This window comes from Phaenicophaeus curvirostris, chromosome Z, assembly GCF_032191515.1.
Source record: "Phaenicophaeus curvirostris isolate KB17595 chromosome Z, BPBGC_Pcur_1.0, whole genome shotgun sequence".
Taxonomy (NCBI): Eukaryota; Metazoa; Chordata; class Aves; order Cuculiformes; family Cuculidae; genus Phaenicophaeus; species Phaenicophaeus curvirostris.
The window spans coordinates 354100-381024 of record NC_091431.1 but is presented as its reverse complement, the minus strand read 5'-3'; the positions used below and the strand labels follow the sequence as shown (position 1 = coordinate 381024).

At 38.3% G+C, this 26925-nt stretch overlaps 1 protein-coding gene across 3 annotated transcripts in view; it reads right to left on the bottom strand.

Moving 5' to 3' along the window:
* PRR16 (proline rich 16) overlaps positions 1-26925 on the bottom strand; it is a 157305-nt gene that overhangs the window by 70380 nt on the left and 60000 nt on the right. The window contains exon 1 of one of the 3 annotated variants that reach the window (XM_069880406.1): positions 520-600. The exons of the other annotated variants lie outside the window; for them this stretch is intronic. The gene's annotated coding sequence lies outside the window, so the exon portion shown is untranslated. Of the gene's footprint in view, positions 1-519; positions 601-26925 lie in introns of those variants that run through there. 3 annotated transcript variants of the gene reach the window in all.

The window sequence follows — 26925 nt, the reverse complement described above, 5'->3', positions numbered from 1 at the left end:
ATGAAAACCAGAAAAAACCCCAACTTTATATCTTTGATATGAAAGTGATTTTAAAAAAGAAAACAGTGAGCGCACTACTGATGTACTCACTAATTCAGGGATATCTAATACCATGACACTTACGTATGCACCAATCTGAGACTGAAAAAGGATATACCATTGATCTAGGTAAGCATGGTAGCATTAAACAAGCAGTGAGTGTAGGCGTTTTTTAGTCTTTTTCTTCTTTTTTTTTTTTTTTAAATAATAAAAGTGATTAAGGTAAGTAGTAAGAATGTTCCTCCCCTATGGAGGCAGACAATATTCAGGTCTTTTAGAAGCTTAGGGAAGACAAAACACAGGTATGTTCAGATTATGTAGCTGCAGTTTATGGGCTCTCTAGAATTAGGGGTTCATGTTAACAGGCAGAATAGAATTCTGACAGCTAAAAGATTGAATCTTCTAAGCACTGTGACTGTAGTATGATTTCTGGAAAAAAGTACAGCCACATTACAGATAATGAAATAAGGACTTAGTTACCTTCTTAATTAAATCAATGTGTTTCTATTCACTGACATTAGATTCTTATTCCACAGATAAAAGTAGGACCTCACAACCAATAAGCATAGTCCGAAATGGTAGCACTGTCATCTAAAAAGAGACAAAAAGAATAAAGAAAACATCATGATGACATAAAGGAGACAATAAGAAGGGGAATCCATGAGCCAAGATGCTGTGGAGATAAACAATATGTTCATTCATGCTGACGTTTTTTACTGATGGAGTGGAAGACAGAAACGTAGAGAAGGGCTGTAGTAAAGGATGAATCCTAATTGGAAAACAAACCAACTAGTAATACAGTTCTTACCATTGCTATTAACACCAGCAGAGTTACCTTTAATCCTTTTCTCTCAGGGCAGAGTTTAGATAACGGAATTCATGAAAGTAAATAAATCAATGCAGCCTGTGGGAATTAATCTTCTGCAGAATACATATTAAAGGCAGGCTGCAATTATTTATTGTATTCATAATAAACCAAGAGAGCTTACTGAAAGGTATACATTACACTTTAATTTAAAAAAACCCACTTCGGCTTAGCTAGATACCCAACTGCATCTCACTCTCAGATTAATGTGTTTACTTACAAAAAGAAGCAAGCAGTAATATCTTTATAAGACCAGCTGGAACAAAGCACTCTAGCTTTCAAACACATAGTGTATTTACTAAGTAAGGGGGGAAAAAGCTGTCTTCAGTTTATCAGCTATGAAATACTTTGATCAAAGAGGCAACACTCAATAAAAATCAAATTAAACTCTATTTCTGTTGACTCATATTGCCTTGTGAAATCTTTTAAATCTACTGTTTTCAGTCATTGCAACTGCCCGTTACACTGTCCACCTCTATCCCACTGTTATTAATCCTCCACCTTGTTTTCGTTAAACATGTGAACAAAATTAGTTATAATTCACGTGATATCAGTATCTGACATTTCTCACAACTATTTGCTCTTCAGGTCTTTCAGTGTTATCTTTTGCCAAACAAATTTTCTGTAGTCATGGGTTCACTACAGAATATTTAACATTTGAGCAAAAGTGAAAAAAACATGTTAGTTCAAGGCCTAACTGACATTTACACTGGTCAACTTTTAAAGCACCTATAGCTAAACTGAATAACACTTTGTTAATAGGCAGTAATAAATGAATTCTTTTTCCATTGGGCTCCTGTTCTGGTCGCTGGCACAAGGTAGTATGTTCATGTTCATAAAATCTGAACATGGAGATTTGCTAATTGCTAGAGTTGCCAAGATATTCCAGATTGCGCCATTGTGAGATAAGAAACTGGCTGAACTGATAATATTAAAGTAGATGTTAAAGTAGTAGTAGATAATATTAAATATTCAATAGTATCATGCCTGTTCAACATGCACATAATAAGTAAGTGCAACAACATCCAGATTCCTGACTGTCCTAATACTGCCCCATGATTCAACTCTACAGAAGCCAAGACTTTCAAAGTAAAGAGTGTATCACTAAATAATAAATAAAATTCTTGCTTTCTAATAGAGAGTAAGAGTATGTAAGACTGCATCTCTATATGATCAAACGTAACGTACCTACTTCTCATGGATGTCTGATACACTCAAATATGTGAAATGCCTGAAGGGAGAAAACTGTCAAACAGTCATTACAGCCATCTGAAAATAATGATATTGTACAAATCAGCCAGTTATATATATATTTATTTATTTATATGTGTATCTCCATATAATCTCTTTCCCACTTTTGCTAATACATTACTAACAATATGATAGAAAAAAGACTTTGAAAAGCAAAGCTTCAACAAGACACGCTAATCATAGAATCATAGAATCACCAGGTTGGAAGAGACCCACCGGATCAAACACTTTCCTGAAGATTTTAGGAATCCAAGATTGTTAGAAATGGAAAAAAAAATTTCATTGCCGGAGCATAAAGTGTCTCTGAAATGTACCGTGCCACCTTTAGAGATCAAAAACTCCATTTCACCCTTTCCATCAGGATGGCATAGAAATGTCAGGGGACTTGACCATAGCTTTTATCTGATAACTTCAGATACCAAAAAGTCATTCACATCATCTGAAATGAAAGTAGGCAAAGCCTCCAGTCTCCAAAGTCCAGGCTGGATTGGCAAAAGGAAAATAATCCTTGCAGATTTTTGCCTCCAACCCTCCAAGGCCCAGCTCTGCGTTCTCCATTAGTCCTCCTGAGATACCTGGGAGGTGGAACTGAAATTCCTTACCAACTAGTACCCTTTTGAAGAATAACACTGCAGCTTCTCTTGCATCTTTGGTCTACCAGGCTGGGGACAGAGCACTGAATAAGTTGTCTCTCAAAACCCACATCTCAAGCCCAGGATTTGTTCCTAGGGGACATTCCGTGAACAATGGTTTGACTGACTTCTGAATCTTAATGCATATAAAAGATTTCAGTCTGCCTTGAATGACAGAATTGTCTATTTAAGGGTAAGAAACTCTAAAAATATTATCAGTACTGAAAAATAATAAGCAGGTCTTCTGATTTTTTTTTAATACCCTAAAAATTACATCATATCAAAACACAGGTAAATAGTTTAGATGAAGTCATCAAAGTATTTGTACAATTACAAATTGGTTTTTGATTTTGTATTTAACATATAAAATAACTTTTCTTACTTTCCTGAAGAGATAAGCAGATATATTTCCATTATCTTGGCTTACTGGGCTCAAATTCAATATTGTTCCTATTTCTTTTCATTAGATACATTTGCACTAAATACTAGCTCTGATATCATTTTTTTTGTCTGGCTACATGAACTTCACAAAAAAGAAAAACCGACTAACTGTGTATTCTTGCTTATGATTGCTTGCCTTCCTTCCTGCTGCTACACAACTTTTTTTTTTTTTTTAAGTTTATAGCTAGTTTAATGACAATATGGTGTGTTGGGAGTAATTCTATGTTACAGAAAGCAAGCTAGTGAATACATTTTAGGGAGATTTTCAGTAGAGAGAAGAGATGGCTGTAGAAAGCTGTCTTGGCTATGTGAAAGGTTTTGTATGGTATATTATTTGGATTGTTTTCATACGACTTCAAGGAGTGAGTAAATGCCTATAAAGAAGTTATAGAATTATGCAAATTCACATGTAAGTTAAAATATTTCTTTTGTCAATATAAATGTTTGGCTAGGTAATTTTCTTAGGAGAGAAAAATGATCAATAGGATATGGTACTTGTATTCCTAAAAATGAAAGCCTATAACTATGTTGGAAAATATCATGATCTGTGGCTTTTTCACTGCAAAGCATCTTTATGTGACAGGAAGTATTTATATGAACAAGACTTAAGGGTACTCATAACAGGGATTATTATTTGCTTTAAGAAGGTGATAGAGCCAAACATGAGCTAACTTCTTAAAACATTTCATTGGTCAGAAGGCATTTGTGAAGTGACTGAAATGAAAGTGATTCTCTTGTTTACAGAAAATACTGTCAAAATTGCCATTGCCAGTTGCCACTCTTCATGCTTGAACCATCCCAGATGATAAAAAGAGCAGGCAGTTATGAAAAAAAATAACCGATTGTTTTGAAAAAAATAAGGCTTTACCCTGAATCCCCAAATTTAGGAACCAACATTTACAAACAAAAGACTTAGACCTCCAGTTCAGTATGCTTGGTCTAAAAAACAATTTAATCACAGAAGGATGAAAGGTCCTCCACTGATTCCCAGCATACTCTACGCTCCTGACTTTAATGTTCCAGGGCAACACGGCAATAGCTGCAGGGACAAACATCATCAGGACTGCCCATATATCAAACTGCTCCAGTGCAATTCCTATATCTCATACAATAACTGCAGATCCAGGCAATTGACAGGAGAATCAGAGTGCTCATAGAAGGCTCAAAACCTGCTCCAATAAACAGGCTCCACGGCTAAGAAAATGCTGACCGGTTGTGCACGTCCAGGGCTATGGTCTCTGTTCCTTTCTCAAATCTCATTTGCCAAGATGAGCACTCCAGCGTAGGGCACAAGAGGGTTTCCTGAATCAGGGGAACATTAGGGGGAGCTGAAAGACCTGCCAGGAGCTCACAGCTCAAATGACAGCAGCTGACAAAACTTTTGCAGGGTCAGGAGCAATGGCAGAAGATTTAAACACGATCACAAAATGACGAGTTTGTAGTCCTTGGAGAAGTGAGGAGGTGGGGGTCAGAAGGACTGTGACCTTGGACTTCCAGAAGGCAAGCTTTAGCCTGTTTAGGAGACTTGCTGACAAGAGTGGCCTGGGAGGCAGCCCTAAAGGGCAGGGGAGTCCAAGAAGGCTGGATATTCCTCAAGGAGAAAGTCTTAAGGGCATAAGAGTAGGCCATCCCCATGTGTCAAAAGATGAACTGGCAGGGAAGAAGATTGGCCTTCAGCTGGAACTTGGGAAAAAAAAAATAGCATTAAGGTATTTTGAAGAAGGGGCAGTCAACCCAGGAGAACTACGAAGACGTTATGAGTTTATACAGAGAGAAAATTAGGAGGGCAAAAGCCCAAATAGAACTTAAACTGGCTGCCACCATAAAAAACTGTTTCTATAAATACATGAACAACAAAAGGAGGGCTAAGCTGAATCTCCAGCCTTCATTGGACACAGAGGGAAACACAATGACAAAGGACAAAGAAGAAGATGACGTACTTAATACCTTCTTTGCCTCAATCTTTAATAGTAAGACCAATTGTTCTCTGTGTACCTCACCCTCAGAGCTGGAAGACAGAGACAGGGAGCAGAATGGAGCCTCCATAATCCAAGGGGAAATGGTTAGAGACCTGCTACACCACTTAAGACATACACAAGTCTATGGAGCAGGACGGGATCCACTCGAGGGTACTGAAGTAACTGGTGGAAGTGCTCATCAAGCCACTTTCTGTCATTTATCAGCAGTTCTGGCTAACTAGAGAGACCCCACATGACTGGAGAGTAGCAAATGTGATGCACACCTACACGAAGGGCTGGAAGGAGGATCTGGGGAACTACCAACCTGTCAGCCTGACCCCAATGCCAGGGAAGTTTATGGAGAAGATTGTCTTGAATGCCATCACGCCGCACATACAGGACAACCAGGTCCTCAGGGCTCGTCAGCATGAGTTTAGGAAAGGCAGGTCCTGCCTGACCAGCCTTATCTCCTGCTAAAACAAGGTGACCCACCTAGTGAATGAGGGAAAGGCTGTGGATGTTTTCTATCTAGTAGAGCCTTTGACACTGCTCCCACAGCAGTCTGCTGGAGAAACTGGCTGCACATGGCTTGAATGAGTGTACTCTTTGCTGGGTAAAAACTGGCTGGATGGCGAGGCCCAGAGAATTGTGATGAATGGAGTTAAATCCATCAGTCACAAGTGGTGTTCCCCAGTGCTCAGGATTGGGGCTAGCTCCATTTAATATCTTTCTCAATGATCTGGGCAATGGAATTGAGTGCTCCCTCAGTGACTTTGCAGATGACACCAAGTTGTGCAGTAGTGTTGGTCTGTTTGAGGGTAGAAAGGCTCTACAGAGGGATCTGGACAATTTGGAACGATGAGCTGCTTCCAGTTGTACGAGATTCAACAAGGCCAAGTGTCGGGTCTTGCACTTGGGTCACAGTAACTCCATGCAACACTACAAGTTTGGGAAAAGTGGCTGGAAAGCTGCCTGCTGGAAAAGGACCTGGGTGAACTGATCAATAGCTCACTGAATATGAGCCAGCAGTGTGCCAAGAAAGCACCCAACATACTGGCTTCCATCAGAAATAGTGTGGCCAGCAGGAGGAGGCAAGTGATCACCCCCCTGTTCTCATCACTGGTTAGGCCATACTTTGAAGTCTCATGTTCAGTTTTTATCCCTTCACTACAAGAAAGACATTGAGGTGCTGGAGCACGTGCAAAGAAAGGCAATGAAGCTGGTGAAGGGTCTATAGAATAAGTCTTAAGAGAAGTGGCTGATGGAACTGGGGCTGTTTAATCTGGAGAAAGGGAGATTGAGCAGTGACTTACTGCTCTTTTCAACTGCCTGAAAGGAGGTTGTAGTGAGGTGGCTGTTGGTTTCCTCTTCCAAGGAACAAGTGATAGGACAATAGGAAATGGTCTCAAATTGTGCCAAGGGAGGTTTAGACCGGATATTAGAAAAAATTACTTCATTGAAAGGATTGTCAATCATTGGAACAGGCTGCCCAGCAAGTGGTTGAGACACCATCCTATTTAAAAAATGCTTAGGGTGGTGCTTAGGGATGTGGTGGACTTGGCGCTGCTAGAGCGATGTTGGACTTTGTAATCTTAAAGGCCTTTTTCAACCCCAACAAGTCTATTCCAGAAATATTAACTGCCTTTAAATCCAATAAAAATGGGAATAAATAATTTTGATTATTTTATCCCTACTAAGTTCACTGTCTCATGTCAAAACCATTAATGTATATCAGATTTCTCCTATGTTTCACAGATGTATTTTCTGTTATAACAGTCTTATTTTTCCATTTGTGTGCAGATCACATGTGTAATTTATGTGTGAACGTTCACACAGACACACATATATATAAACACATCAAGTATTCTGTTAATTTCAAATAATAACTTGCGAAATAATAGTCTATAGAAGCATACAATGCATATAACTATGGTAATTAACAAAGAATGAAACATAAAGAAAAATTTGGTTGGTAGTAGTTGTGGGGAACATATGGTGTCCCAGAAATTATATTACTTCATTAATGAAAAATAAAATAAAACACTGTCTTTTGAAGATGCACTTTTTTCAAAGTATAGTACACGTATAATGTGCTCAATGAGGCAGCAGATTATATCATTTGAGATCAACTAAATGATTTTTAGAAATTAATAGCTTCTGAAAAGTCTTTAAATTATTAGTGCACTGAATAGATTTAACTATACTCTTATATAAGGCACCTCAGGTCTGATTCCCACATCTCATCTGTAGGGACCCAGTAAGCAGGGCAAGCCAAGGAAATAATCAGTGGATTTTGAAAGAACAAGACAGTGAGCAGGATACTGAAGTGGCTGGATCAGCAGCTGCTCTGGGGAGGACACTCAAGCTTTCAAATGTGCTGCCTGTACCACCTGCAGAGGTTTACCAAGCATACGCTGAAGCAGATAACACCATAACTATAAATAAGCACCAGAAAACAAAAAATCCCATTGTGCCTTTTGAATTTTAACAGAAAGGGAGGGAGGGAGGTGAGAGTACTGTGAAGAGATGAGAGAAATGTGGACGATCCCAGAAAACAGCAAAATGGAAGTGCAAGTCCTCTGCTTTGGGAAAGAGCCAACAAAATCAGAAAGTTCTCCATGTTTTTCTAGGTGCATCTCATCATACAGAAAACACTAAAATTGTTTGCAGTGAGGTCAGCTGAGGGGAATGCTTCTAAGATGCTCAGCAGATTGGGTCAAGTAAAAAAATAAGCTTTACAAAGCATTAACAAGACCTCATGCAGTAAAATTTTATGCTGGAACATCACAAATTACTTAATAAGCCTAATTTCCAGAGTAAGTGTTGATTATTATATGACCAATTTTACAGCAGCAGCATAAATTTCTGCAATTCCATGTTTAGATCCATACACTAAATTCACAAAACAGGCATTTATTCATTCATCAATACTTGTGATTATAAATGACCTATTTACTAATGAAAGTTTATGAAAAGAAATTCTGCTGAGTTCATCTCTAGAAATACTATGAATATCAGTACATAGTTTTTCCTATAAATACGCATCTTGAAAATATAGAACAAAATTCCTTTGCTGCTCAGAATCAATGATTATTGCTCACCATAAGAAAGACAACCCAGACTAATATTTTATTTACTCTTGGTGTTCCTTATTGCCACTTTCCAGCTAGAATGACAGGCTGCAACACCACTTTATTAGAAAGTAGCTGAGTTTTAAACTAAGAGATAAAACCACTTAGCATGGTGCAACAGCTCTTCCTGGCAGAAACTTGCTGAGAGTGGAATCTTCCCTTATTGATTCTCTTATATTTTTTTCTTCTTTTTTTTATTTTTTTTTTTGGCCCTAGGAACATTCAACAATGCCTGGAATCTTCTCAGAACAAGTAAAAAAAAATACAAAAAACCCCAAAAGTTCCAACAGTTGCATGTGATTTTTTTAAAAGGCACCACACCACTTCTAGTTTTTATTTCACTATGATGTGAAAATCAGAATCAGAGGAACATCTCTGACCACTTTTTGTTTTCAGATGAACAAGCTCACTATCGCAGCAGCTATTGTCCAAATAAATTCAAATTGTACATGTTATAGAGAATGTTAAATTCCCTGAATGCTTTGATGTGATTGCACCAAACCAAAATGCACATATTGACCCCTCTTTTCCTTTCCTTTTTTCTCCCTCCTCTGTCACTGAAGAGGAGATGTTGGAAATCCATCAGAGAGGCTCCCAGCACAACGTGAGCAGTTTCCCAGACTGAGTGAGCTAAAAAAGTAAAGAAGTTTAGTGGCATCAAGAACTTAGTAAATGGCAGCAGGAGGCCAGGGAATAAATCAAAAACATATTCTATTTGGACTTTGGACTGATGTGCTCAGTTCTGGCCCCTCATCCTAAAGATGACACAGTGGAACTAGAAAAGATAGAAAGAAGGGCAACAAAGGCAATGAAATGGATTTTGCACAAAAAAAAAGAAGAAAAACGATGCCTAGACTTAAGATTCTTCAGCTGCTAAGAGTGACAGCTGAAGGAAGATATAATCAAATCATAAACTGCTATTCACAAACACCTTAGTATGAGTGACTAATCTCTTCCCTATTAACCACTACCGAAGTAAAGATTAGTCACTCACTCCCATAATGCAGAATATAAGGAGAATTATAAGGAAATATCAAGATGCAAATTCAAAACATGACATAACTTGAATTCTTGTCTTAGCTAACATCAGCCATTCTTTTGTATTTCCTACATTCTTCTTCAGCTCAGAAAATCCTTTATGAAAGTGGAACTAGATCTTGAATATTATAAGAAAGCAATTATTTAATTTTATTTTTTTTTTAGGAAAATAAAAGACACATACAGCATTACAATTTAAGGAAACTGTTAGGTTTTCCTGTTCACTTCCAATGATGCACCATCCCCTACCCCTCCCCCCCGAGACAGGAAGGACCATGAATTACTGAATAAAGCTGGTTAATTGGGGTAATTATGGACATATAATTAAGAACATAGAATCAAAAGCTTAATATAAGAATAGGAAAGTCACACAATCCTTCTATGTAAATAAATGTAAAAACATGCAACAGGAGGGATTAATGAGACATGAAAGGCAACATAGATGCAGATAAATAGGAGGAATTGTAGATAAGCATTATTTTCCAGATTTCATCCCTTTGGCATTTTCCAGAGGAAGAGGAAATAAATTGCACTGTCAAGAGACGAGACAATGTTAGGACACTTACTGATTTAACTGATGTGTCCAGCAGCCTGTCTCAGCAACTCTCCCTGAGCACATGCAGTATAGAGACAGATGTCCATCTGGATAAGCCAAGAAATATGTCTGGCTATACTTTTCAGATGTTAAAAATTAAGAAGCAAATATATTTGCATAAAATTAAAAACTATCAACTGACATTCTACTTTTGTTCAGACATAATGAGATACAAGGTGCTTATCATGACGAAATGCTGTTTCAGCTCATCGGCAATATCAGCACATTCAGAAAAACATATATAAACACTAAAAAAAAATACTGCTCAGATGCAAGAAGAGCAGTACTTACACTACATTTGCTTTATTTATTTTATCGTTCACTCATGTAAATTAAGTCACCTCTTAATGGAATACAATTATTCTGTGTTAGCATAGAGAGGTGAACATATGCTGTTATTTTTCACACACTTTTGATTGACTGCCTCCAGAATAAGTGAATTCCTAGCACAAAACACATTAATTTTCTTGCTTTTTTTTTCCTTTAATGGAGAGGAGGATGTGGAAACAATAAAATGGTGAAATAATTGTAATATAGCCTGAGATCACATGATAAGACTTCTGAAACATTAATAGAAAACTGCTGTTTCATACAACTTGATGAAACCTAAGTTGATAACATGAAGATATAAAGACATTGTAAGCATCAATTACATTTGTCTCCCAGACGTCTTCTACAGGTTTGCTGAAAGGGCAGTAAATCTGTAGACTTCATCTTACAGCTCATGAGTTTCAGCTACCCTTTCCACAGAACTGCAATAGCTCCATAACAACAATTTCTGTATTTCTTCCATTTCCCTTTTATGCAGCAGAGGGGAATAAAAGTCTTCTTCCTGGAAGTTTATCTATAAAACCTGTTCTGAATTATTAAAAAACTTTGCAAACTAGCTCTTTAGAAAAACACCCCAAACAACTACATTTCAAGTGCCTTAATCGAGTAATACTGTCTTCTGGGAAACTTCTCAGTACAAGGAAAAACAGTATGCCAAATGTACAGGTATTAACCTTAAGATGATCCAGATTAGCGAGTAATCAAAAAAAAAAAAACCAAAAAAAAGAACCAAACCAAAATCAGACTTAACTATGAAGTCCCCCTGCATCTCATATAGAAGAAGAGACTTTAAAATAAGAAACACAGCATCAAACACACTCAGAGGCGTATATTTTGGTTGTTGGGCTCCATACAAGGAAAAGCACGACATGTTCAATAATATGAAGAGCACTGAAGTATTCAAGCAAATAGAACATAGCTTTAAAGAGCGCAAGCATTGCTTAGATGGACTGAATGAATTCACAAGCACCTTACTCCTCATTCACATCATCTTGATTATGAGATAATAAATGTGATACCTACATGGCTGAAACTTCCCACAAAAGAGTTGGTCTTTCCCTATTGTCCTAGTTTGCCTGCAGCAAATATAATTGTGGCAAGAAGGTGGCAGTAAGATTTTTTCTATTTTTTAAGATATTTTAAAAAAATCGATTTCAACTCAGATTGCCAAAATAAAACTAATTGTAAAGCAGGCAAATGAGTTTCTCAGAAGCGCAGCCTCTTCTGGAAAGCTGGCCGTGCAATTAGAAATATGGATGACCAGGTACAAGACTACCAGACTAAATGGGAGTGCAAAAATGGATAGCTGGAATTTCAAGTATAATAAGCATTACAACTGAAACACAAAAGCCAAGACTTCTTAGCTTACATTAGAAACAACAATCTTAATGTGCCATTGTAAAATTACTCAATTAACGTCTCATGCATGGAAACAAAATGCCTCATGAATCTCTTTACTGAAAAGGCTTTTCTAATTTACAAATTTCTAGTGATGTTAGCTAGCACATATACATATTCATAAATGGGAGCTGATAGCAATTACCACCCTTGATATGATTTATTATTTGGCATTATGTATTATTCGACCTCTACAGAGAGGTCAGCCATTCCAGTTTCTGGAATTAAAGGCATGAACTCCTCATCAAATAACACTAAAGATCTTTAATTTCTCCCCATAGCTGCAGGCTACCCTAACAAATGGATTTAGAAGAGTATAACCTAATTTCAGTCAGATGCCCCAGGAAAACAGCCTGCAATATAAGTTCAGATTATTTACTATTTGCTGATGTTTCATTTTACATGAACCAGGAAGCTTATTTTCAAGCCATAGGAGATCTCCTCTCAGCACACAGCAACTGGGCTTCCATACTGTGGTAGAATAATTGACATTTCCTCTCATCAAGCAACCTGTTACTGCTCTCCTAAGAAAGGAGTCTTTAAATTTGAAAACCTGCCTGGCCTGCACAGTGGCCAGCATTGTGACCAACAGTGCTTCCAGATGCACAGAAAATTAATGAAATTCAGAAGCTTTTTTTGTGAAGTCCATGACATTTCTATTCAAGACAGAAAATCAAAACCCAATGCATCTAACTAAGGTCACAGACTGTCAAATGGAGAAAGTCCAGAAATGACAGAGAATCCAAATTTGCAAAGATGCATTCGCCATTATTGCTTAGGACAAAACATGCAGTCAAAAAGCAAGTCTAAGAGGATGGGAGAACACTTGAAATTTCAGCTGCAGCATCTTAAACACATCCTTTACCTTTCTTGAAACCAGCATGACACGTTAGTATTAGTCTCAGACTCCCAGAAGGCAAAGACAACAGGGAAATTTTATCTTCAGAGCTCCCATAGAAGGTGTGCACTGGTGCAACATCTGTGCCACAGAGGAAATCGGCAGCCTGGACAGCATCAGAGGTAACAAGAAAGAGATGCAATGTTTCTCCTTCAAGCCCCTCTGGCATCACAGGCCTGAATTTCCAGAGGTACTGAAGGAATCCAAGATCATCCAGGTGGGAGTCCCATGAGGAAGGGAGCTGGAAGCTCATGACTTGTAGTGTCAGGTGGCTAAGTAGCTGGAAAGCAGCTTTGCAGAAAAGGATTTCATCTTGGTGGACACCAAGAGGACCATGACTATGACCAAGCAGAGTGCCCTTAAAGCAAGGAAAGCCAGCAGCCACCTGGGAGGTGACCCTTCACCTCTACTCAGCATTGGTGAGATACATCTAGAGCTACTGGCCCACTGCTGCACTCTCAGTACAAAACAGCAGGTCTGGTTGTGGGTTTTTGTTTCATTTAACGATTATTGCAAAGTATTCATATCAACATGGCAGGAGATGCTGCCTGGCTGAACAGTAACTTGGCAAATGATGAAATTCTAAGTGTTTCACCTGTACAGACAAAAGACCATTAGAAAATAATTCTTTTAAATGCTTTATTCTTCTAAATAAGTTTTAATATTAACTGCAAATGTTCAAGAAGCAATGCTGTTAAATATAAGTTTGAACGTAGCGTGCGGCAATACTGCTACAAGCAATGTGTCCCATGGCATCGTATGTACATCCTTCCATATATACATTGCAGCAGGACTGACCTAGATCCAGTGCACCATTTCACACATGATCCTAACCAGCTCTGATACTCACAACAGGAGAGACTCAGTAAAGATAGCAGGGTACAAGCCTAGGTTTCATTTATACCACAGTGAGAAGAGATCGACTTACCAGCAGAAAGCCTGGTAAGGGTAAGGCATGGCTGGCTGAGTCTGGCAACAGAAATAAATTACAGAAATTTGACATTACGGCAGCAGCTTCTTCTCACAACAATTGAAAGGAAAATGCTGACAGCATTTGGTAAAAATAGACAATATCAGAAAGACTTTTAGAAAGGGTCATTGGTCCCTGGCAGAGGCTGCCCAGGGAGGGTGTTAAGTCACCTTCCCTGGAGGTGTTTAAGGGACAGGTGGACGAGGTGCTGGGGGACATGGTTTAGTGTTTGATAGGAATGGTTGGACTCGATGACCCGGTGGGTCTTTTCCAACCTGGTTATTCTATGATTCTATGATTCATACCAAAAGTTGACGAATCTCACTTAATTTTATTCAAATTCACTTTTCCAGACATTTGCTATTGGTTTCCATTGGAGGCAGATCCTTGACCTGGATATAGCCTTACCCAGCACAACTGTTATATATCAACTTAGATGCATCAAATTTGGATAAAATTTGGGTTAAAATTTTGCATAAAAATGCACTCATCACAGATCACCCTGACAAGAACTCATCTCCTTCTACTACATATCACAGCCTTTAGATCAAAAAGTTGTTTCAAGTTAATCTAAAAGGCATCTTTGGAGTGCTGAAGTACTCAGCATCTAGCATCAATTGTAAACCTGATCATTCTTTAACCAACCAAAACTGACAAAATTCATCCCGATGGACTGGCGGGAGCTTTTTTGGTTTTTGTAGGCTTACATTGCCTAGAAAGTGTTCGATACAAGAACATACATTTCTTGGACTTAACTCAATTTCTAAATTTGTTTTCTTTTTTTGACTGTCAGATTACAAAAAACACTAATTTAAGACCACTGTGCAGAACCCAAGAGACAATCAACACATAGGGGAGTTCAGAAATGCCAGAAGGGGTGTAAATTCTGTAACAGGCATAAATCTGACCTTAACATTCCTTTCCACTGAATAAAGTAAAAACAAAAAAACCCAAACAAAACCCACAAAATGTTTCTCTAATATCAACGTCATTTCATTTAGCTTAATGACGAGGCACTGTACACAGCAACTAAAGAGGAAACAATGTCTGTTTTTAAAATACTATTTACTTTTCTTCTGTGGTCCGGCACAGAAGAATAATGTAGCCTTTAGGTATAATTAAGCACTAATATAAAGGCCATAAAACATCTCTCAGCCCTGTGTACTGGAAGTCTATGTCCAATATTAGAGAGAAAAAATCTCTAGCAGTCTGGTGGTGTAATTGTAGACTCACATTTTAAGATGATTAAAGTACCTTCTTCACCTGTGTGCACGTACTGCTATTCCTCAAAATGTTCACATTCTCTGAATATTTAAATTTAATTCTTTATAATTTTATTTCCACAGCACAGGAACTCCTGCATGCCTAGAATATATACACAAGTTATTAACACGTGACCAATGCCCTTATTAGCAGATAACATACAAGCATCTTTCAGATCTACTCTCTTCCTTTGAGTATGATCCAAGTTTATCCTTATCAAAAAACATTCCTATAACATAGGATTTCTAAACATCTTAATAATCCTAACCAAAAACCAACAGCCAGAGCAAAAAATCCACTCTGTTTTGGAGTTACTATACCAGTTTAATAAGAAAAATGTTAACTTCTTTTTTTCTGAAAGAGAGAGGAGAAGGATTATGTATTCTACAGTCTGAATTTAAAAGCACTACCAAGTCTATTTCCTCACAGGAAAATGAAAAGGTACTATGGCTAAAAGAACCTATACGCAGTTTTATTCTCTCAAGTGTAACACTGTAGGTAGTGAAAAATTGTACTACAAGTTGTCCAACTTCCTCTGTTAAAGACGAGGCTAAATTTTAAGTAAACTAAACTTTAAGTTAAAAGTCATTGATGTTGTTTACAACATTCCTTACATGTTTTTCACTCTAATAAGTGTCTCATTGCTATCCAGGAATTTCTCTTTGTGAAATCTTTTTGTGTGTCTGCTCCCCTTAGATTACTGCTTTCGGTTATTTCGTCTATGCAGAGGAAGTTCATTTTTTGCTCTTGAGCTTATTTCTTGTATTCATGAACCTCAGATGAACCCTGCTCCAGTGTCTCACCACCTCCTTTGCTTTACAACTTCTCTCCTTACACTTGATCAGAATTTCCCTTCTTGCAATTTGCCTGTGGTCCTTGATCCTTTTGTTACCTATGTCTGAGAACAGTCTGGTTCCAATTTCTTCAAAACCTCCTATTAGGCAGCAGAAGGCACTCACTAGGCACCCTCTGCTCTGCAGGACAGGGGAGCACAGTTCCCCCAGTCTGTCCTCACATCCCATGCAATCATCTAGGAAGTCCTCTGGGCTCTAACCAGTTTTTCAATGTCTTTCTCATAACAGGGCGCTCAAAACAGGACAGAAAAAGCCTGGATGTGCTCTGACATGCACTGCCAACCACTCCTAACTTCCGCCCTACTGGTTGATACTGTTCAAAACTCAGCTTCCTTTTAGATAGCTGGCTTTGATTAGAACCCAGCACTAAGTTTTAAAAAAAAACCAAACAGTTACAACTGGTGTATATTACCAGACGTAATTTGACAGAGGGAGAGATAAGACTGGGAATCGTGCCAGCTGTTGATTTTGAGAAAAATAAATCATGTATATAAAGAAGTGATAAATACAAAGACCATTCCTCAAGCATGCCTGCTGAACTGAATTTATCTAAGCAGCGTTTGTCAAGGAAAAAAAAGAACAGTAAACACCAAGAGTAGGAGAACCAATGTGATTTACAGAGGCAGTCAGCTTTAGCCTCCCTCAGGTACAAGAGATGTGATTGCAAGAGCAGAATTCCTATGGCTTCGAATCGCTTTCGGGAGCAGAGACCTCACAGGGCACTGATGATCAAAGAGAAGAAATTTAGACATATTTTGAAGCCAAAAAGCTTTTCAAATGCTCAGCAGCTTTCATGGTTTTACTAGATATTGTTTGTAATGGTTTTTTTGCCAGCGTTTGGGATATATGATTTAAATGCAGCAAAACTAAGCAATAATCCTTAGTCACGTGCTCAGTACCTTTGAGCGCATCACGATACCGTAAAAAAAAACGTGGAGTTTAGGTGATGTTCTAAGAAATACTGCAGCTCCCAAAGTGATGTTCACCTATACAAGAAATAATTTCTAAAGCAAAAAATGAACTTTTTCTGCATACCTATGACAATCCAAAACAGTAATCTAAAAGTGACAGAGACACAAAAAGATTTCACAAAGAGAAATTCCTGGACAGAGAAGACACACAGGTACACTGGTATTCTGTTCACGAGTATTTGATAATATCGATTGTTTCATTTTTTGAAAGTGTTTGTTTATTTGTTTTGCTTGTTTTTACAATAGTATGATTTTGTGGTTTCAGTATATTCTGGAGATTTTTAGAAAATAAACTACCAAATTCGCATCAATAATGTGTCAGGTATTTAGAAAACACCTTGCTGATACATTGGTTCAGGTTCTATAATTTACAGTAAAATATCTTTATGTGAGAAGTTGATACTTACTATGGGAATTTTAAAGTAGTTTTTTACTGCCACAGACAAAACATTTCTAGCAGCACAGTAGTATCCATCTGTTTTTCTTTTTGCACTTAAAAAGTTCTTGAGGAAAGAAATAAGAAACCAATTCTTGCTAGATGTAGCAAGTGTTGAAAGTTTTTAAACATTTAGTGTTGATCATTTATACTGGAAAAATTTCTTTCTTACATTCCAAATTTGAATGCATGTAAGTCACTGACAGCTTCTCCATTTGTAAGCTCTGCGACTTAAAAAAAAAAATAGAAGGGAAACCTCTGCTTCTCATTTCACTGCATGCACGTCTTTCAATTTAATGCATTTAATGTTTATTGTTAAAAAAAGGCCACTGTTCAAATAATACATATTTTTTAACAATCAGCTTCAGTATGCTCCCTTAAGAGCCTGTCTGAATTTCTTTTTCCTGATTGTCAGACACACTTTATGAGGTCTCTAGCCAATTATATTTCCAGAAAAAAAAACCCAACAGTTTGAAACACAGCATATGGTTTTCAGACAAATTCTATTAATACAGCTTCACAGGATGCTGGTATGCAGCACAAAATTGGGCAATTTCAGTAGGAAGCAGAATGCAGCAGGTCAGCAACAAAAAAAACCCCTCTGTCTTCAAAATAAGAATTTTTAAATATAACCCCAAGAAATCACAGGAATAAAAAATGATTGTGAATGGAATACGATATAAAATTCTGAGTTTTCAAGTGGAACATACAACTTCCTTTCTGCTTTCCACTACAAATGTGCTCTATCCTTTCTTTCTCTAGTCAGATTCTCTCATAAAAGGTCAGATTCTTCCATGCCAGTGTGATTCTCTGATTCAGTATCTTCTGTCCTAAAGAGCACATGCTTCATTTTCAGCTGCTGTAAGCCAAAACGTGAAATGCAGAGTTTTCAAGGCAATCAGTCTTTCAAAGCTCTGCGTTTTATGTACAATTAGAATGTAACCCCATTTTAGCCTTTGATAGCCTCTCTTTGTAGATGCAGATTTTGGGGAAGAAAACTGCCTTGGCATCTTCCTGTTTTGGCACCTCTGATTTATTATTTTGTATCATTTTCAGTTTAATGATATTGAAACACTCAGGAAAAAAGACTTGTGTCACAAAGATACAAATCCTGCATGCTAGTCTCTTAACATTCCAGTGATACTGAGTGATCTTGTATTTCCATTGAATTCTCTTCAAGCTCTAACCCAGCAATCCCTACTTTGAGAACTCTCACAGTTAACCTCCCTACTCAGAACAGTCTGTACCCAATGGTACTTAAGTTTAAATTACATTTAAAGGTCTTCAGGAAAACTGTTACATGTGTTCCTAGATTTTATAGCGTTCCAATAGCTAATTTCTAGGGTAATATCTGTATTCCAGGGCTTTATAATCAAGTTCTGCCCTTAAGCTTTGGATAAATAAGACTGAGAGAACTTGCTTTGCATTCTCTTACAATTTTTCTAAAGAAGGCTAAGAGCTACCAGCCTTCAACTTCAGAGGTGGTATTTGGTCTTATAGCAAGTCTAGCATCATTTTTTATTACCTGAACTTAGACAAGGACCCATTAAATGCTATTACTGTCTGCTTTCTTTGCAATAAATTGCATATTTATAGCCAGCATCTCAGAAACCTAAAAATTCTTTATCTAATCATGCAGAAAACATTAGCTTCAGTATTATTCGGCTCTTGTTTAAAACGTTCTCCAACATTGTGCCCATATTAATATTGTAAGAAAATGTTTATAAATAAAATAAATCCTTTTAAAATAAATACATTTTGTTCTGTTTCTGGTTCCTGTTTTTATTGAAAAAAAGCCATGAGTCAAAACCAGCAAAACCCTTAACACTGGTGCCTCAGAAGCACTGAGACTTCAAAACAAAGACATTCAGCCCAAAGAAACTCATGATGAATCACCAACAAAATTTTCAGAATTCATCCCATTGGCACAGGAAGGAGTCAGGAGACTTTAGTCTTCCATCCGCCAGCAGAACACCTACAGAGAACAATATCATTGCACTTTACTAATCATAGAATCAAAGAATAGTTTGGGTTGGACGGGGCCTTAAAGATCATCTAGTTCCAGCCCCCCTGCTGTGGACAGGGATGTCCCACTGGATCAGGCTGCCCAAGCCCCATCCAACCTGGCCTTGAACACCTCCAGGGATGGGGCAGCCACAGCTTCCCTGGGCAACCTGGGCCAGTGTCTCCCCACTCTCATGGTGCAGAAATTCTTCCTAACGTCTAGTCTAAATCTGCCTCTCTCCAGTTTATACCCGTTCCCCCTCGTGCTGTCACTACAAGCCTTTATGAATAGCATGAACAGTCCCTCTCCAGCTTTCCTGTAGCCCCTTCAGGTACCGGAATGTCACTGTAAGATCTCCTCGGAGTCTTCTCTTCTCCAGGCTGAACAAGCCCAACTCCCTCAGCCTGTCTCATACAGGAGGTGCTCCAGCCCTCGGATCATCTTTGTAGCCTTCTCTGGACCCATTCTAACAGCTCCACATACTTCTTATGTTGAGGATTCCAGAACTGGACACAATACTCCAGATGAGGTCTCACAAGAGAGGAATAAAGGGACAGAATCACTTCCTTCGACCTCCTGTCCACACTTCTTTTTGATGCAGCGTTGGCCTTCTGGGCTGTAAGTGCACATTGATGGCTCATAATGAGCTTCTCATCAACCAGCACCCTCAAGTCCTTCTCTGCAGGGCAGCTCTCAATCACATCATCCCCCATAGTGTACTGAAATCAGGGATTGCCCTGACCCAGGTGTAGGGCCTTGCACTTCGTCTTGTTGAATCTCATGAGGTTTTCACAGACCCACTTCTCCAGCCTGTCCAGGTCCCTCTGGATGACATCCCATCCTTCTGATGTGAATTTGTTTTCTATACTAGATTCTTCAAACTCGTAATCAAGGTCCTGTGCCCCCATAAAAGAATCCAAATGTTTGGATAAAAGGTCATAATTGTCTTGTTGTATAATTGTCTAACTTATCTGGGGAGACAAACTGAGAGTCACTTCACAGGTCATCAGCTAAACTAAAGAATACCGACATATCAAAACTCAGGGTTCTAGGTTAGACGTCTTCAGATATGAGAGGTGTGAATTTTATTTTTAAGTGGTACCAAATGTCTTCTGCAAGTATGTCTGCCCCATTTACACTTGGCCTAAAATGTGACTCCTTTCAAACAGCCTGGTTTGCTGATTCTGATCTGTAGGTAGATGGCTCACTCTCCATGTCCTAGCCCATGGTGATAAGTTCTTTCCCATAATATCTGTAAACTGATCCACTGTTACACTGTAAATACATGTTTAAGGTACTATTGAACACAACTTTGTCACAGAATCATAGTATCATAGAACCACCTCCAGGGACGGGGCAGCCACAACTTCCCTGGGCAACCTGTGCCAGTGCTTCACCGCTCTCATGGTGAAGAAATTCTTCCTTATGTCTAGTCCTGCAATAACAGAGCTCCCACCAACCCAAACATGCCCCAACCCAGACGTGCTCTGAACACAGTGTATCCCTAAAAAGCTTTCAGAGAATCAGCATTATGCCTGATCTGCTCTAGGACACTATCCTCAAATGGCTGTATTCATCTGAGAAAGTAAAGTCTGTTCTTCTCAATGAAAAAAAGATAAAAAATGAAGGAACCAGAGAGAGGACTAGAGACAGAGCAGAAGGAAAACAATTCAAAACTTCTGTATGCTGTGGGTAGTGAAATAATATTCAAGTTTCATCACGTGTAGAAACCATGTTTATGAAGTATAGGTAATAATAGTAAAAAAAAAAAACCAGCATCCTGGGAGTTCATAATCAGCAACAAGAAAACAAACAAAATCTACTGTTTGAGAATGTTATAATTTCAAGAGTACACATGCATACAAAAAGTAGGAAGCACTATTCTATGAACCACTGTTTTTGCTTCTATGTTACCATTATCTACTCTGAAGTTCAAGGATTCTTATAAGAAAAATAGTTTTGCTATTTTATACCAAATTAACTCAGCATAAGAAGCATACATGATTTCCCATCTGCAACAGGTATTTCCTAGTCATTCCAATGCCCTTCCCAATCTCTTCTCCAAGGCCCCAAACACTTATACGAGCAGCAATATATTTCAGTATATAAGGAGAAATTAAGCCTACAATCCCACAAGACACACTTAAGATTACTTCCACTAGAGATAATAATTTAATTTTGGTTTAACATGCTTGTGAAAGACTGCAGCTGAAAATAAATTACAAAAAGATCCCAAAAAACGTAAGGAAGCTTAAGATGCTGAAAGTCACCATGAATAGAGATACAAACACAAAGCCATCATCGATACTTTTATCCCTTCTGGGTATTGAAAAGACAGGGCTACTTAGGATTAGAAAATGTAGGGCTAATATGACTATGACATTTGAGGGTCTACTTACAGCTGCAAGACTTTATCTATGCCATCTGCACATAGTACAAAAGACTCATTGCAGGACACAACTTTTCTAAAAATCCTGGAAACACTGATCACATATTAAACTTTACAAAATGGAAGGAAACACTTCTGGTCTGGATCCTTTTTCTCAAAACAATGATTGCACTCAAACTTATTTGCTATTTCAGACAAACTGAAGGGTAAAACCAGAGAAATTCCATGAAGTTCCACATTAAGCTTCAATTATAAGAATGGAAACAGTGCAACAAAATAATACCTAAATGCAGTCTTCACCTAAGTTTTAGTAGCATTAAGACCTCTAGTTTTCTCACATATAAGATCCAGCAGACATGGACTGATAATCAGACATCTGATTTTTGCCTGGATATCTATAAGCTTTTCCTGAATCTTGTCTTAAACGTAGCTTGAAAGCTAGTGACCTACTCCCCATGCTCCAACGTCCTGCCTTGAAGTATTTCTAGTCTCTCTGAGTTCATTTTTCTACTCTTTACTCCACCTTTGTCTTGATGCTCTACTCCTGGGCCAATATTAAGGTTTTTTAGACTACTAATTAGGGGTTGGTACTTCCTGTTCAACAAAAACATGAGTTCAAAGATACATATTTCCTCTGTCTGTTGCCATTGAGGTTGGGTTGTGACCTGGGAAATGGCAGTTTTTGAGCCCTCTTACTTACCACCTTACCTCCATCATGTTTTATAATTGCTTCACAGTTGGCTTTAATGCTAATTTAAAAGATCTCCTGACTGCTAAGAATTCTTTAAGACTGTTATACAACAAATTACTCATCATATGAAACACCCATTGCATATGCTTTGTATTGTCACTCTGAAGCCTTGTGACTACACTATCACCATTGCTAGTAATAGATTTCATACTGACTCTGAAAGGCCTGAGGACTTGACAAGCTTTGTCTGAGTTCATGTCCTGGTTCACATAGAGATTTGTTTTAGCTGGTTTAGCTGCAAAAGCCTAAATGCCTACTGTCTATTTTGTTTTAACTATCTTTACAAAATCACATGGCGTATCCATAATTTTTATATAGCTAGTAGTAACGAGCAGTAAGATTGCATAGATTTATATATGTATTACACTGCACAGTATAACAACAGCAGCCACAAAAGTGGGGACACAGGATGAAGAGGAAGTGTGAAGTATGGGCACTATATGATAAGAAGGGGTAGAGGATGATAAGGAAGATCCTGTGGCTATAAGCAATTCCCCAGCCATCAGTTAAACACATTAAAACCCTGGAAACTGTGAAAAGCACCTTTCTTAGGGACACCGAAAGGAACAAAGAATAACTGTCCAGTGTACAGAAAACCCATCACATGCATCAAGTTCCAGTGTAAAGTGAAGTTACAGACCAATGAACATGAGTTTGGTGCAACGCGTGGTGGAAGCCTCCCTCCGACTCCAGAGGGAAGAACATACCGACATGATGCTGCCCTTGGCAAAGAGGAAAAGACCTGCACTACCAGCATCACAACCCTCCTGGCACATGACAAGCATGCAGCTTGCTTAAACCATCACCACCTACCCAAAACTGAAGCCAGCAACCTTAGAGACCACCCACCCTCTAGTGACAGAGGCTGAGCACAACACTAAAGGGACAGAGAGGAAGGAGAGTGTCTATAAGAATTTCAACCGTATCATCAAGAGGAATACATGTCAATTTTCCTGGCCTGCTACAGACCTCAAAGTTTATTTCTCCTACTGCACTGCAGACTCAGTTTGTTGATTTTGAATGGGCTAACTGCAAAGACAACAGTTTTCAAAGAGTTTCTGTGAAGTCATTATCTCGATATCTGGTTCCAAAATCTTTAAACTGATGAAGAACTTCATACTGTTTCTGAAAGTTGTAAATTTGTTAGGTTTTAAATAAAACTGGCAGTTGAACTGGTAAGTTACTACATAAAATATAGCCACAACTCAGGTTCTCAGCTGCAAAGGCTACGGCACACACACTACTGCTCTTAGCTAATCCTGCTAAAACTCTCCTCAGCTGGTTGTATTATATAGAAAAGAAATGAGGGTCTGGTTGAAAATTGATTTTAAGGTTATCAGTCACAATACTAAGTGCTAGCTTATCAATGCCAAGGTTAAGTCTATATTTTGTAAAAGGTTATCATTAAATCATCTGCACAGCTAAGGAAAAGACCCTTTGCCAGCTAAGAACTACCCTGCAGTTACGATCTAAATATAAAGGTGATCCTTCAGAAAGGAAAAGATTATGCAAAAAAAGCACTGTCTGGCATAATGAGACACAGCTATTTTCTTTTTCAAAATACACCTAGAAGGTGGTGCAGCAAATCATTGCCAGAAAAGGTGGCAAGACTTACAACTTTTATTATGTGTAAGACATAGTAAGAATCATTACAAACAAGGGACTCGCCCAGAGTGGGTACTACTCTGCCCAAGTCTATACAGCCACACAAAATGAGTTCTCCCATAAACAACCAGCAATTCAGTCCCAATGACAGACTAGACAATAGTAATAATACCACAGGAATATCTGAGGACGCATATCCTCCTAGCTGATGGCTCCAAAGCTGTCTGGAAACAGAAAAACACTATCAGTTGAAGCAGGGTCTCCCTCCCTTGTCATACAAATCAGGCAGTAATTCTACCTTCTGAACACTGGCTGCCATCTGTGCATTTCAAATGTCTCTAAAAGGTGGTCGAGAGTTTGTAGATAACACCTGCCTACATTCAAAGCAAGAAAACTTACCTTCAGTATACTACTACAAGCAGATTAAGCCACCTTTCTCTTTAAGAAGCAAAGGGCAGTTCCAGTGAAAAGGCTGTGAGTATCCTCTGGAGAGTCAAAACAGGTCACTTTCTTACATTTTAGGCTGTAATGCAGAGAGCTTCTTGGCCAGGTTTCTGCAGCTAGGAATGATGTCTGTGAATATAAGCCATTATGACTGCTGCCAGTCTTGAAATCAGCTGTATGAAACTGGACAGGGGCTAAAATATGGTGCAATAAGCATTACCTTTCATCAGCACAGTTGCAGGAGACCAGGTATGCACAGAAAAGCACATTAGAATACAGACAGAGAGGTGAGGTGGCAGCAGCAGCTTGTCACCAAGAGTCGATCAACTGGTTCACGTGAAATTCCAGAATTTATGGGGGCAAACCACTGTTTTAAAATATGGTCCTCCCCAGCATCAGAGAGAACTGAAGTAAAACATTTTTATCACTGTTCATGAAGAAGCTGGACAAAACTACATTTAAGATTGAGGAAAATGAAAAATCCCATCAGGTCTCCCTCAGGGTAATCATCCCCACAGTTAATGCTGTAACTACAGCTCACATGGATGTACCCAATCTAGTAAATTTGCTAACAAAGTCTCCATGGTAACACACACCTCAGTCTTTGCGAACCATCTCCATGGTTAATAAATTGGTTACATAAAACTTGGGTGAGTTTTGCACCTGCACTGCTGTCTGTGCTGGTACAAGAAAACTGGCGTAGCCCAAACAAATGCTAGTGCAAGCCAAGAAGCTTTCTAGACACTTAGTGAAACAAAACCAAGAGAATTTATATGATATCACATTTTAAAGCATTAGGAATACTGTTTTGTCAACGTATTTTTACATGGCTTTATCTTTTCTCAGTGATGCCATGTAGCTCTGCTGTCCAGTTAAAACTGGTAAGGTTGCAGACAGAAGCCGTGAGAGAGAACAAGTCTTGTCCTGTTGTGTGTTTTCACACTGCTTGCAGATTGTATCAGAAATCGGTCCAAAAAGGGTGTGTATGCCTTCAAGTTATTCAAACTGCCATTTCCAGCTAACACTTTTATCCTCTGTATCATAAATGCAGTAACCAGATGCTGCAGATGTGCCAAACCTCATATGCTAACAGGCCATCCAGTTCCCCACTGCACCTCCCACGTCTTGGGTAACGGCAGGCTCTCCTAACCTTCTTCTCACACTCTGAGCCCTCACCCAACAGAAACCATTGCTGAGTCCCAGCAGTGAGCTTCAGCTTCATCTAGAGAATAAGGTCACAGAAAAAAAAGCAAGAAACTGCAATGCTTCTCTGCCCTGGAAGCTTTGCTGCAGTGGGAGGACAAAAAGTGCATTTTTCCAGATACAGACAAACTGTTAACTACAGTTCCTCTCTCATCATGCTATTTGCTTCACACACGTGCCTCCCAAATAAGCCAACGCATCAGTCTCCTGTGTCAGCTGGAAAAAGTGCAAGTGGATAAGCAACTTTGGATAAGCAACTAAATGTATTGCTATTAAGCTATAATGCTTTATGACATTTTATACAGATATAGATCCTCTTGTAATAAATAGCTACTTAATTTTTATGCAACAAGCAGCTTAATAAAATTCGAAAATCGTTTTACAACATAGTATCTTCCAAATAAGAATTGTAACATTTACACTGGAAATATCACTTGAAAAAGACTGGTTTAGCTCCCCTAAGAAGATTGTGTGTGTTGTAGATGAACAAGAACATCCCCTACTTTAAAGATGGTACATGTATGAACGACCAGATGGTCATGGAAATCATATATAACTTTCTAACAAGAAGCTACTTAACAAGAACTTAAAAATCAGACTAATCTCTTTCAAAAAAAATCGGCAAATATAAAAAAGAGGATGAAAATGTTCAAAATTGCACTGCCTGCCCAGCTAAAACTACTCATCTTTTTGTTTCGTTTTGTTTTGTTTTGTAGGAAGACAGGAATGCTTATTGTTTTATACAATAAACAGTGCTCACTGATTAATCTGCAAGATTTGTTTTCAATAATAGTGCTTGGTTTCAGACCTCAATGAAATCTGGAATTTTCCTTTTTTTAAAAAAATTAAAATTGTTAAAAAGTTTTTGGTCTATCTCAGAAAAACTACAGTTTCTTCTAGTTTCTTCAAAACTAATTTATGTATTTTTGTAAGACCATCAAGCCATTTTAGTTCAACAGTTCAAACACGAGACAGAGTAAAAGCATGAGGCTGAAAAACTGGAGCCAGACCTCTTAACTACTTGGCTGGTAGCCTAGAAACTCTTTGACTTAATTGAAAGCTTTTTGGTCTGATCCCAACAGTCCATAGGCTAAGAATGCAAACTGCTACAGCAAAGGTTATCAGACAGCTCTTACTCAGGTACCACCACTAACATAAACTGCTAATTGTGCTGGTGCCAGCTTCCACTTTTTGTTAAAATAACTTCTAGAGCATTACATATCCCTTTGGATACAAGTATGCTGGATGCACAGAAAACTATTTTCTACCTGTAAAACCTTGAGTCTATTTCCATGGTTATATTTTCAACTAGAGGGTGAAACAGTCACATATGAAGTATTTTAACAACCAACTGAATCCTTATTTAAAATACCAATCAGCCATGAAAAAGAAGACTTCTGCAGGTGAATATACACGTAATCATGCAATTGCATTCATGACTTCTTCACCACTGTAAAG